Raw genomic sequence first — 10,481 nt, 5'->3', positions numbered from 1 at the left:
TAAAGAGTTGTGGATCCTACAGTACATGTGTGAATATAATGTTCACTTTGTTGAAACCACGAGTGAATTACTCGATCAGTAGAAAATTGATCAGCAATCATTTTCATATTGTTTAGGAATTTATCAAGCAAAACTGTCAAACATTTACTGCTTCAAGTTTCATAAACGGGAGGATTTGTTGCTTTTCTCTCATTTTCAAATCAATATAAATGAACACGAGCAATTTAAGACGTCTTCTTGGGATTTGGGAAACTATTATGTGATGTATGTATTTTTTTGCCATCTTGTGACATTCTATCGAATGAACTATTCATTGTTTATTCCAAAAAGTAATTGACTGACTCATTGATCATTAGAATAACCATTAAACACAGACCTAATCTGCATTATATTGTCTTCATATAACTTGGAAGTACCAACTCCTCATGCACTCTCCTTAAATCTGATCGAAGCAGAGTTTTACTTGAAGGCACTTGAAGGCACCATGGCCTTGGTTACAGTCTTGCCTACCTGGCTGTAAAGCAGCCTGCAGGGCCACAGAATAATTTGCATGAAGATATTGATTTAGAATAGTTTGCCCCGTTGCATAGGAGGGAAAAGGAGCGGGAGCTGCTTTATTTGACGCCCCTTTGTTCTGAGCATCCCCATATACAGAGGCAGAATCATTGTGACAAGCGGAGAGAGATGTATTCATATCAGCATAATAGCAACCATGAATGCAGAATTCAAGAGTACAGCTGGCCTACTGATAGCCCGTCATAATTTATGGGAAGTATCCCAAAAATGTTGCACCCCGCCAGCCCTGTAGATGTATGAACAAAACAAAGTTTAATCTGTTTTTTCAGTCCCAGGAGGGTATGTGGGAGTGGGAGTGGGGGAGTCCAGTATGAATATGGGGAATAAAGAAAAGTGCTTTTACCTAGCAACTGGTGCACAGTGGAATTCACTGTCAAGCTTTATCTGACTTACTTTCAGTGTTTGTTGCCCAGTGTTACTATGGCAAAATGTTGAGCAACGGCTATGGAGGAGATGCTGTGCTTTACATCTGGCTTCCTATCCTGTATACATCACTGAACGCAGTGCTCTAGCCAGAGGGACCTGGTTCCTAAGAGTTTATTCCCAATGGTGTTTACCTTTGAGCACCAGCCTTGTGCCCACAATAGAGGATTACAATACAGTGTGTCATTGATTGGACATGGGTCTCTCTCCCAAACACACACATGCATTGTCGTTCGCACACCTGTGACGCCGACACTGCGGGAAAAGAGGCGTGCTTCTGCTGTGTCCCAGACCACTGCACCCTCCCTCCATCTCCCACCCCCATGCCTTCTGGGGGCTCCGGTTTCACAAAGGCCCCCTTCCGACCGCAGATGAACGCCACGGCTCTCTGTGAGCCTTTGAATCCCTGAAGATCCAACCACTCACCCGTCCACTCTCGCCTCCACAGCCGTCCTCACATTCCCCTCTTCCTCTCACTTCTCACACCTCGTCCTCATGAGCAGGAGTGGAAGGGGAGCTCTGCTTCTCAGTTAAGGGTTGAGGTCATGACAGGATGAGTGGGGTTAGGTGTGTGTGTGTGTGTGTGTGTGTGTGTGTGTGTGTGTGGGGGGGGGGGGGGGGGGGGGGGGGGGGGGGGTTGAGCAGGGAATGAAGAAACCTTTGATATGGTATCTTTTCCAGTTTTTTAATATGAAACCATAATATGTGCCTGAGGGGCCACATGTGCATTATCTGTCCTGGTAAGCCTGTCGAATATGCATTGTCCTTTGTAGGGCAGCATTAAAAGCTAATGCAGGATGTAAACTGAGAACTAAAGTGGATTGGGAGTGTGTGGTGGTTGAGGGTGGGGGTGGTGGTGGGTAGGTTGAGGTTATGTGTGTGTGTTTTGGGGGGGGGGGTAAGCACAGGTGTAAGGCAACTACGGCAGCAGTGGCGGATGGGCCAACAGCAGGGCCTTTGTTCCCCACACACACACACACACACAAACACACAGTGCAACAAGTGTGGGCCAGCATACAGCCATATGTGAGAACAGGATATTGGCTCATCCGTTCGTCTGATTACCTACATAGCTTGGTGCTTCCATCTCCTGCAAATACCCCCCCCGAAAAAACAAACAAAAAAACACCTGAACCTGTTGATCCAGCTATGTTTGGGCACTGGCATGAGAAAGTAGTTCCATGTGCCTTGTCAGATTTACTGCTACCTGATAAGGGTGACGGTGGGAGGGGGGGATTAAGAGGCAGGTACATAAGGTTTGTGGAGAGGAATTGCAAATTACCTGTGGAAGCCACATTCAGCATCGATAGTTTACAGTCTAAGGAAAGATATAGATCACTGAATTTTCATTTATGCTCCCCTAGAACAGCCGGAAACCACACCGTGCTAATACTTTACATCAACTTAGAAGCCGCAGACATGGCAGCTGGATTTGCGCGAATCAACATACAAGGGAGACATCTGGACAATTGTATATATTATGCATATAAATGTGTGTATGTGGTAATGAGCAAATGCTTTGTGGCCCCGGTGTGTGTATTGAGGTGAGAGGGTGGGAAGCTCGAGGGCATGTGTGACCTACGTGTTGAGTTGTAATGTAAACCAACCATGTGTGGTTGGCTGCAGTGCGGTCATTTGTATTTCAAACAGATAAAGAGACCACCGCTGAAAGGAAACATTCAGTGGTAGCTGATGCTGAGATTAATCTCCCGTACTTGCAAAGTTGAGCCTGTAATGCCTTACATGGCTTTCATGTTTTGTTTGTCTTTTCAGAGCTGTACGTTTTGTCAGTCACGTTAACACTTAAAATGTTTCCGTTAAAGATACGACTTTGTGGACCCCTTTACCATTTTTAAAAGAGGAATTTTAACGTTAGTGTATCTTTTCTTCTACAAGCGCTTGCCACATTGTAGGAAAAAGGATTCCTTTACTCTGTTAAAAAAATATATGTAATATTATTACAATTGTTAAACTACCAACTCACAAAATCAGGTTAACGGTGATTTTGTATTTCAGTAAAGTTAGGGGAGATACAAGAGACTGCTTAAGAAAAGGTCAAAATCAAAGCAGCACATGCAGAGGTATCCTGACTTAGAGTCAGCTGTGTCCTACATTCCCATAATGCATCCATTATGCTGTAGTTATTGGCGAGTTCATGTCACATCATCCATCCATCCATCAATTATCTGTAACCGCTCATCCTGTTCAGGGTCGCTGGGGGCCTGGAGCTGATCCCAGCTGACAGTGGGTGAAGGCAGGGTACATCCTGGACAGGTCACCAGACTATCGCAGGGCTGACACACACAGAGACAGACAACCATTCACGCTCACATCCACACCTACGGGCAATTTGAGAGTCATCAATCTACCGAAGCTGCATGTCTTTGGACTGTGGGAGGAAAGCCGGATGAACCCGAAGAGAATCCACGCTTCCACAGGGAGAACATGCAAACTCCACACTGACACAGACTCAGGTCTCTCTTGCTGTGAGGTGAGGTGAAAATGATGGTAGTTTTATCTAAACCTAATTCAACATATAGGATCTTTTTTTTGTGCAATGTGACTACAAACCATTTCCCAGTCTTACGAATTTGCCATCATGTGCGCAGCTTCGGATTAAAAACTCCTCCAAATGAAATGACAATACTAGATTTGTCACTTCCTTTTTGACTTGGTAGAGCTCCTCCAGAGCCACAGATGACATAATAAAGCTAAAGGCTGCTAGGCTACTACTCATGACAAGCAAGCTCAACTTTACTGGATGAGTAAAATCGGTTTGAGTTTCCCTTTTAATATAAATATGGTTGCTTTGTGAGAATTATTGTAGGCCAAGACAAAATATGCTATAGCTCAGACATTATTGCGCACAGCCACCTTAAGTATTCAACGTGTCAGTATGATATATACTAAAAGCTACACCTCATTTTTCATGCGTACAAATACTGGATCAGACCAGCCTTCAGTGTTTATCTCCAGTGGGTTTTTGAATGCGTTTTATCCATTTTCTAAGAGTTCATTTTGACTAAGCAACTCTACTTTGACAAGTTTTAAAATATAAGTACAATGCGTAATATCCTGAAGCAATGCTAACCTGTGATAAAACCAACTTAATCAGAGTTAACTTTGCTCATGACACCAGCCCAAAGCCACTCAAACTCAAAAGCTGTAAAAGCACATGTTTTCTGTGCAGTATCACTGACTATAGTGTCAGCCTTTAGTTTTTTAACCCACTTTAGTTAAGTGATACTTAAAAGCAACTTAAATATTCAATGCAATGATTAATGGTTTATCTGACAGAAGGAAACAAAAAGATATCCAGAGCATATCTTATTAACCAGAGACGTATTTCAGTCGGTAGTATCGCATCTTCATTCAAGTGACTTTGGCTTAAAACGTTTATTTAATTCAGTTTGTTCTGGGTTTTAGGACTTGACACTAGACTCGTTGGTTGTTCATCCTGAAAACTATACTGAGCGACCGAAGGTTTCCTCACACTTCTGCACACAAAAAACTAAAATTGAAGAGATACATTGTTTATTGTTACCCACAGATTTTTCCATTATCCATTATCCAATGGCTTTATCAGTGTATCTACATACAATTATAATATTGACATGGGCCCTCCCTATGTCCATATTTATTCAAAATGAAACCAGCTCTTCCTTCCCTCCTCCTTCTCCTCCATGTGAACAGACAGCTAACTGTCCATGGAAAGTACCGATCCACCCTGCAGGAGAAAAAAAAAGCTGAATAGATGCATCGTATCATTCATTCAACTCCTTATCACAACATTATCTCAGCATTCCGATGCCCTGAGCTGGAACGTGCTCATATTCTCAGACGACGCCTCCGGTGTTTTTTTTATTGGAGACACGGGTCACACTGGAGTGGCAGATGTTCCCATTTGCTCACCGAAGTAGAATGACCTGCTCCTTCAGGCGCCTCCTTCCTCTCCTCCTTCCATATCGTGTAACTGCCAGCCTAAAGGCCATTGTGGACGTTTAAGGAAGCGCAGACGAAAGAGCAAAAGGAGGCAGAGCTCAGAATAAAGTCAAAGTGGATTCCTGGAGGGGGCTGAGGAGGAGGGACCCTGGGCTGCTGAGAGCCTCTATTGAAAGCCACCTGTTGATTCAGTTCCAGATGACCCTACCGGGCTCACTGGTATCAGATGGGACGCAAAGAGGGAGGAAATGGAGAGATGTGCTCAGACAAGGAGTGTGTGAAAATGAGCTTTCACATTCAAGTGTTTATTCGTGCAAGCCTTGATTTTCTTGCATCCGGAGCTTCTATTCTGTTCTGTTGCCCAACACAACTAAACAAGACTAAAGGTCTACAGCCATGCCAGCCAGTCCTCCTTTAGTTGCAGCTTATTTATTTTTTTAAAGAATTTAGCATTCAATACAATAGATCTCAAAGTATTATTTATCTCCCGTGACAATTCAAGTCACATCTTTCTCTTTTGTGGCATTCCACAGGCCTCTATTTTAGGCCCCATTTGAATTTCATTCCAACATACTTCCCCACACCATGCATGTCCCAGCCATGTCCTCCAGTTCCTCATATAGTGGATCTTAAGGTGGGACATCCCTCTAGCCATGTTCTGGTTCTGGTCTCCTCCAAGTTTGATCACCTAAAATGGTTTCTATTGACAGAAAGAAGGTCAATTCCAAAGCTCCCTCTGGATCTCTGCAGGTCCTCGCCCTGCAAAGGGAACTCATTTTGGCCGGTTGTAACCAATATAACATTCTTTCTGTCATTACCCAAAGCTCATAACCATGAGTGAGGGTTGGATTGCAAATCGGCTGGTTATTTGAGAGCCTTCACTCTCGTGCTCTATCTCACCCCCTCTCCGTCACATCATATACAAAATAACACAAGTTCACAGTTGAGATAAGTCTTCATTGATACCCAGAGGGAAATTGAGGAGAAGCAGCACAGAAATACGTACAGATAAATAGACAAAAGTGAAATAAAGAAATTACAAATAAAAGAAATAAGAATAGAGTGTGCATACAAAGTTAACAGCGAACACTTAGACTACCAATGAAACACAGTCTGTTTGAGCGAAGGCTCAGCTGCATGGTGCAAATCACGGACCCTCTAACAGCTCAATGACTAAATCTAAAATTGCTACTCTCAGTCCAGCTGACAAAGTATAATCTGCAGTTAACTTGTCTAAAAAGGCTCCGCAGATGTTGAAGCTGTGGTAGGTAAGTTTAAAGATCAACTGTAAGATAAATACTTGTAGTTTCCGTTCCCCTCCTCCCTCCTCCCTCCCTGCCAGTAGCAATTAGCAACAGGTGATTGACAACAGGGAACAGCTTTCATGGTTCACTGTTGATCCTACTTGGTCAGATTCCTAAGTTGCACAACTCAATTTGAAAGCAAACAGAGGACTGCCAACTCTGCCAAGACTCTGCCATATTAAACCAATTATATATGTTCACACAACATAGCGTTTGCTGAGCTCACACAGAATATCAACTTGTGAAACCTGCCTGCAAGAGCTTAAATATCTTGCTCAAAGACTCAGGCTGCTCTTTTGTCATTTGAACAGATGGGCAGATAGTAATGGCATTACAAATGAAACAACGCAGACTTCAGTTGATGTGTCGAGGATGATTCATGCATTTTTTAATGCTTCATTTACTTTCTTTGTGATCCCACGACACATGCATGACTCGCAAATCTCTGTCACGGCTGTCATTGTCGGTCACACTCTCTTGATTATTATATATTCATTATCTCACAGTTGTAGCAGTCAGCACTGCTTGGTCCTGGATATGCGAGAGGTTTTCGGGCCACACCCACCCACCCACAGTGAAGTCAGTAGCACCTGTCCTGTTGGTAATAGGCCACCTCCCCGCTGTGGTTTGTGGTTTGCAGAGGTAGGCATGAGAGGCATGTCTAACTCTGACTCCAAGCAACAAAGTGCTGTTATCCCAAAGAAAGTGTTGGGACAGCTGTGTGTGTGTGTGTGTGTGTGTGTGTGTGTGTGTGTGTGCGTGTGTGTGTGTGTGTGTGTGTGTGTGTGTGTGTGTGTGTGTCTATGTGTGTCCTCACAGGCTGGATGTGTATTTTAGGAGCTCAATCTCCTTCTTGTGCATGCTATTTTAACATAATTGTTAACACATAAGTGTTAATGAAATTGAAGGCTCTGATACTTATGGTAAAAAAAAATTAAAAAAAGTATGATTGCCCAGATGGTATTTTCCAGACAATCAGATTAGCAGTCAAGTATTGTATTTTGTCAAATTTTTACTTAGCATTTCTTTTTATTGCTACTTAAGACATCTAATCGACAATATTTGCTGAACATGTGATCATGAAATGCAAAGCACTGTTATAAATGAAAAGCCTCACAGTTCAATATTTTTATGTTAACAATGGATTAACTGTATTGATCCATTCTTATGTGTAATGTGAAAGCAAGAATGGACATGGAGAGGGGTATAATGTGATGAAAGAAAAATAGTTGGTCTGTTGGGATATGGGGGGTGGGCATGCGATGCACCATGGGCAGGCATTGCACCCCAATCGCCCACTTTAGCAGCAGGCCCAGATAAACCCACTATTCAGCACTGAATGGCTGGCAGATAGAGTAAAATGACCAACTATCTGTTGAACTTAGTTTAGCCTTCAGCTGCTACAGAGACAGATATTTCCTACTGGTGTTGGTGGAGACCAAAATAAAGCTATAAGGAGTGTGAATTTTAGATTAACATTTGCCAAGGTTAGGTGGAAATATATCAGTGTATTTACATCTTGTTGCAGCATCCCCAAGATTAAGTAAATGTCTCTAAAAGCTCTAAATACCTAACTACATTACATCATTATTGGGGAAACTGGGCAATTCTTCAGTGATTGTCTATGGGAGGCCCTGGACTTTAAATGTGCTTCAAACTTGAGATTGGGAGCATTTCTGTTGGCTCTCAACGACTGTCTCAAATGGCATAGGCTGAGATGATGGCTCGCAGCTATCGGGGCTAACAGCGCTAACGGTGAAGGGCCGCCAGAGCAGACACACGTCAGCTGTAACCGCGTATGAGCGCAGTGCAGAGCGGCGGCCGTGAGCGAACCAGTGGGGGCGCGAACATGCACTAAAGGCATGCACAGCCGGCCCGACTATGTCAACAAAGTTGGAAGAAGCATGGATAACAACACCCTCAAAGGGAGAGTGACTTCTTTCTCTGCTCAGGTAGACATTACTCCACTGTACCTATACATTGCAAATAGTGGTTTGCTGCTATATTAATGGTCTGAAGTGTTGATCACATTTCACACGTTTTGGTAACAGCACCAAAGGCAGTCCCAGCAGTTGTAGAGATGCCAAACTACCAGTAGTAGCAGTAGTTACTGTAATAGGATCCTTGGTTCCACTGAGTTGTTGAGCCTATTATGTATTGTTTAAGTTTCCACTTTGCAAGTACAAATTCCTATGGTAAACCTTGAATAATAACGTAATATTCAAAAGTACCCACACCTTGGTGTGCCATAGAGAATAACAAAATAGTCTGAATGAAAAAGAAAAAGCAGAGTCATTGTGTGGGTAGCTCTAAATTGTCAGGATATGAGATGGTAACACTTTATTTCGTGGTGCCATGCAACCGCCGTCTTTTAACCTTTTGCCACCATAAACACTCCTGCAATGACCTTCCAGATTGCACAATTAATACGAACACACATTCTGTCCACTTTCACTTGCGGCGCTGTCAGAATGAGGCTGTCACATCGCAGTGTTTAGACAGCCTGCCTGCAGCTGTTACATCCATAGATCCAAGTGTGGGAATGCGGGGCGTGCGCGCATGCTTGCATGTGTGCATACATGTGTGAGCACGTACAGTACGGGCATGTGCATTCGTGTACCTGCTTGCTTCTTTGCCATACTAGAGGCACGAGCGCCGAGGGAGCTGCCGGTGCTGGTGATTGTGGTGGAGGTTGTTCAGCGGAGTGACACGCATCACAGCTGTTTGTGGAATGGCGGCTCATTTCGATGCCTGTCTGTCATGGCCTTCTTCGCCTTGAGCCTGTTCTTTCTTGTTGGTCTCTTTCAACAAACACCAAATACCACAGCGAGTCTTTTTCAGCACCTGTGAGGCTGATGACGTGGGCGTGGGACGGGAATTTAACAGAAAATAAGCTTTGTAATGACTGTGAATTTTTGAGGTGTAGTCATCTTGTTGTTCTCTGTAACTGCGACCTGCACACGATGCTGTTGGGATTTGAGCATTCCTACCAACTGTTTTAAAATCAAGTGGGCCTGTAACAGAGTTTACAGACATTGTCGATCGCCCACGTAACCTGATTTCTCTGCGTAACCTAGTTTCTTGACCTGCTGGTGGAGCTGAAGCACAAGTCAGGGGATCACCTAAATCAGTAAGATGTATCGTCTGTGTGCAAGGTAAATCTGTACCAAATGTCACGGTAATCCATCAAATAGCTGTCAAGACAATTCAATAAAAAACTAAAAAGTGAGCCTCATGATGGCAGTGAAGAAAGATTTCAGGGGATTATGCAGTAATCATTGAGATCATCCTCTCGTGATCACAAAGGTCTACAAACGCTGCTAGCTTGGCTAAAAACACTGACTATAGCATCACTGATTGTTCTATAGGTTTCTCGGGGGACTTTTAAAAAAAAGATTTAGTTCACTCATATCACAAAAAACATATTTCCTCACATAGCCATGTGGGGTGTAGCTGAGAAGATAGTTTCTGTTTTTCTCTGCTGAGGTTTTGAGATATCCATCTGTGAGATTTCTGCCACCACCAAAATACAATGGAGCTTAATGGAAATGCATTTTCAGTGATCATTGAAGAGGGACATACGACAATATCAGCAGCAACGTGACATTCCCAAAACTGTATCCTGAGTACTCTGGATAATCCATCACTCATGATCTTTTCTTTGGAACTGCTTCGTATTGAATACATCGTTTGAGCTAAAGCGAGTAAGAAAGCAGTACCAATGACGACTAAAGCACGAGTCAGTTCAGTAAAAAATATTTAACTCTAACTTCATGTGAAAAACGTGAAACGCTACTTACATTATATTTCAAGAGCGAAATGAGAACTTTTAAAATGGGTTTCAATAGCGAGAGCCATTCTCGAGCCAGCATCTGCTAACCATCAGTGGGACTGCACCTTAAGGCAGCTCCCATGGTGGAGGCAGCTTTAAATGGCCCTGATGTAATTTGGGGGTCAGGTATGATCTGCTCCCCTCTGTCCGGGGAAAGTTCCATGCACAGAGAGAGAGAGAAATGAAGTACATTTACCACAAAAAAACAAGTTAACAAATTATGTGCTTTCTCAAAAAACAGTCAGTGGTTTAAATTAGATTATTCCCACAGCGCAGTTTATCCACTATTGCAAAGTAGAAATGTTAACAACTTTTTTGTTATTTTAAGGGAAAGGATATTTTCCCAGTGATCCCAGTAGTGCCATGTTGACTATATTACTAATGAGTTGGCTCTACTATGAGTA

Source organism: Pholis gunnellus (assembly GCF_910591455.1).
Source record: "Pholis gunnellus genome assembly, chromosome: 2".
Classification (NCBI taxonomy): Eukaryota; Metazoa; Chordata; class Actinopteri; order Perciformes; family Pholidae; genus Pholis; species Pholis gunnellus.
The sequence above is the reverse complement of the archived record's forward strand: the minus strand, read 5'-3'. Positions refer to the sequence as shown.